Below are 4,366 nucleotides of genomic sequence, written 5' to 3'. Positions count from 1 at the left end.
GAAATTAGGTTTCTCAAACCAGCTGACCCAACTGAGCCTGAAGGCGGTTGTATAAGAAAGCCTCCCCCCCCCCCTCCCCCCCTCCCCCACAACAAAAAGTATAATAATACCAAATATAAAATTAGAAAGAAAGAAGAAAAAAAGAGAAAACAGAGAACGAAGGGAATGCCCACTAGCCAAATTTGTTTTTTAAATTAGAAAAAAGATGAAAAAAAGTTAAACTGACATTCAAGGCAAGAGGCACACTTTCTTCTTCTTTTTACATTTAGTTAACTTTTGACTAAATGTTTTAACATAGAGGGGGAATCGAGACGAGGGTCGTGGTGTGTCTGTGTGTCTGTGTGTGTCTGTCTGTGCGTGTGTGTGTGTGTAGAGCGATTCAGACTAAACTACTGGACCGATCTTTATGAAATTTTACATGAGAGTTCCTGGGAATGATATCCCCAGATATATATTTTTCATTTTTTCGATAAATGTCTTTGATGACGTCATATCCGGCTTTTTGTAAAAGTTGAGGCGGCACTGTCACACCCTCATTTTTCAATCAAATTGATTGAAATTTTGGCCAAGCAATCTTCGACGAAGGCCGGACTTCGGTATTGCATTTCAGCTTGGTGGCTTAAAAATTAATTAATGACTTTGGTCATTAAAAATCTGAAAATTGTAACAAAAAAAACAAAAAAAATTATAAAACGATCCAACTTTACGTTCATCTTATTCTTCATCATTTCCTGATTCCAAAAACATATAAATATGTTATATTTGGATTAAAAACAAGCTCTGAAAATTAAAAATATAAAAATTATGATCAAAATTAAATTTTCGAAATCAATTTAAAAACACTTTCATCTTATTCCTTGTCGGTTCCTGATTCCAAAAACATATAGATATGATATGTTTGGATTAAAAACACGCTCAGAAAGTTCAAACGAAGAGAGGTACAGAAAAGCGTGCTGGTGCAACTACTACCCCGCTCTTCTTGTCAATTTCACTGCCTTTGCCACGAGCGCTGGACTGACGATGCTACGAGTATACGGTCTTGCTGAAAAATTGCAGTGCGTTCAGTTTCATTCTGTGAGTTCAACAGCTTGACTAAATGTTGTATTTTCGCCTTACGCGACTTGTTTTTAACCTTTGTAATTTTCCCCGAGTACGCTAGTACAAGGGTCCAGCAGACTTTAATTGTGTGTGTGTGTGTGTCTCGACTTAACAGCTTATTGCTGGGAAACTACTGGGCGCAGTTCGTTCAAAAGTTGATACACTAACTTGATAATAGGTCCGATTGATCGTATTAAAACTTCATAATGTTACCTGGGACCTAAATGCGAAATAAACCACAAACAAGAAGGGCAAAGCCCATACGACTCACATGCTTGACCTTGACCTTTACATGACCTTGACCTTCAGGGTCAAGGTCAAATAACTAAACCTAGCAATGACATCATACACTAAGAACTGCTTTACACATTTTTCCTACCAAAATACATGTGACCTTGACCCAAGGTCAAGGTCATCCAAGGTCATGCAACACAAAGCTGTTAATTCAAGACATAGGAAGTACAATGGTGCTTATTGGCTCTTTCTACCATGAGATATGGTCACTTTTAGTGGTTCACTACCTTATTTTGGTCACATTTCATAAGGGTCAAAGTGACCTTGACCTTGATCATATGTGACCAAATGTGTCTCATGATGAAAGCATAACATGTGCCCCACATAATTTTTAAGTTTGAAACAGTTATCTTCCATAGTTCAGGGTCAAGGTCACTTCAAAATATGTATACAATCCAACTTTGAAGAGCTCCTGTGACCTTGACCTTGAAGCAAGGTAAACCAAACTGGTATCAAAAGATGGGGCTTACTTTGCCCTATATATCATATATAGGTGAGGTATTGAATCTCAAAAACTTCAGAGAAAATGGGAAAAATGTCAAAAATAGCTGTTTTTTAGGCAACATTTATGGCCCCTGCGACCTTGACCTTGAAGCAAGGTCAAGATGCTATGTATGTTTTTTGGGGCCTTGTCATCATACACCATCTTGCCAAATTTGGTACTCATAGACTGAATAGTGTCCAAGAAATATCCAACGTTAAAGTTTTCCGGACGGACGTCCGGACGGACGGACGGACGGGGGGACGGACGGACGGACGGACGGACGGACGACTCGGGTGAGTACATAGACTCACTTTTGCTTCGCATGTGAGTCAAAAAACGACTTGGCGGCGGGGGGAATTCGCGGAGCCACAGCCAGCCAAGTCTCATAGAACAGCCGAACGCGTCACACATTGACGAGAAATATAGCGTCATAAAAAGATTACGTCACGGTCAAAAGTCTTTGACGTCTTTTTCTCTCGCGCGGTGTGTGTGTGTGTTCATTTTGTGCACATGTGTTAGTGTTACTGTGTGTGTGTGTGTGTGTGTGTAAGAGAGAGAGATAGAGAGGAAGAGAGAGAGGGAGTGAGGGAGAGAGAGTGTGTGTGTGTGTGTGTGTGTGTGTGTGTGTGTGTGTGTGTGTGTGTGTGTGTGTGTGTGTGTGTGTGTGTGTGTGTGAATGTGTGTGTGTGCATTTTCACTGTGATCAAATTACAAATAAAAGAGAAAGGCCAGTCACCACGCACATCCTCGGCTCGCATGCAATGTATTTATATAGCAAAGGGAATGCCTGTAATTCACACAGATCAATCACTTGGTCTTAAACGTGCACAAGCAAAAACTTTCATACTGGGGGAGCGAGCCAATCTGAAGAGTACTCGGGTCCAGCGCGAGCGTTTTTTATATTCAATCGTCTGGTAGCAAAACAAGAAAAACATATCGAATGCCAAAAGTACAGATGGACTGGCATTCAGTAGATAAAATAACCAATGTGCAAGAGTTTTCCAGAATAAACTTCCCGTCAGTGTGTGTGTGTGTGTGTGTGTGTGTGTGTGTGTGTGTGTGTGTGTGTGTGTGTGTGTGTGTGTGAGGGGGGTCGTAAAAGGGCGTAATATTTATCTCTCTAACTCCTTCACACACACGCCCACACACACACACACACACACACACACACACACACACACACACACACACACACACACACACACACAGTGTTAGTTAGTCAAACTTTACATCTTAGACAAAACAAAGCACTCACCAGTACGTCGCGGAAGTGGTCTTTGGACTCGAACCCAAATTATTACAGATAATGAACAGAAAATGAACATCCTTAATCTAAAGATGTGGAGTCTTTTTATTCTTGATTTTGACACGATAACAGTGCAGTATCTGTTTAGGATTTTTATCGCTTCCTGATGCTTAGTTTTAGCCGACTTTTGGTTCGAGACTAGCCAGCTAAAAAGGTCAACCGGCAATTACTACCCGGATCCGGAAAGGCAGCCATTTAAAATTTCCTGTCTGGGTCGAGATTAAAGGTCAACTTCGCTATTTTCTGGCTAATACAGAGCGACGAAGACATTTTTACGAAGGAACACAGTATGAAAGTGTTTTCTCTTCAAACTTCCTTGTGCTGGTAAAATGTCAAATAAAGGAAGGGTACGATAACGAAAAAAAGGTCTACAACAAAACGAATGATTTGTCTGTCCACTTAAGGGGTTATTAGTGTGTTCAAACCGCAGCTTAAATCCATTACACATTTTATGCACAGGTTCCTCTAAGCAATATGAACACATCTGTGCAAAGAAAAAAGGGGGTCACCTTATTAACTTTTTTTTTAAATGTTTTACTGGGGGTGGTCAAATATGATTTTGGGAAAAACACTGTGATTCTTAACGTGATCCTAACTGACATATTTAGCTTTACAAATCATAAATAAAACATTACTTTGTGTAGATAAATGAGTGGAGAGTATCACTTTATCATAATACGTTACTTATCATGTGCATTTTCAAAAAAATATCGAGGTTTGTCGAGGGCCTACACATAAAATTATCAGTCATATAACGGTAAAAACGTTATTACACAAAAATGTCAGCTTATATCATAACCAAATCTGCTGGTCGATGTGAATACGTGATGTATTGTGTAAAAACGTCCATCTCACACGGCATAAATAGATCCCTGCGCTTTGAGTCCGAGTCTGGAGATACGCGCGCGATATAAGACTTCATATAATAATAATAAATTTAAACACAGCTAAGTTCACTATATGCTGTTACAATACTTAAGAAAAAAATAAGGTGTTACCTTTTTGCCTACTCCACAAGTAACCCCGCCCCAACCCCATATCTTGACTAACAAAAATCATTTGGGAGCCCAGTAGGCCAGTTGGTAGAGCACTGGACTTGCGATCCATATTTTTGAATCCGTGGGAAGGGGTGGGGGTCGGACCATTTGGGTGCAAAGTTTCATGAAGATCTGTCCAGTAGTTTT

The sequence above is a fragment of the Littorina saxatilis genome, linkage group LG17, assembly GCF_037325665.1.
Source record: "Littorina saxatilis isolate snail1 linkage group LG17, US_GU_Lsax_2.0, whole genome shotgun sequence".
In the NCBI taxonomy this organism is placed as follows: Eukaryota; Metazoa; Mollusca; class Gastropoda; order Littorinimorpha; family Littorinidae; genus Littorina; species Littorina saxatilis.
This window is presented reverse-complemented; position numbering follows the sequence as displayed.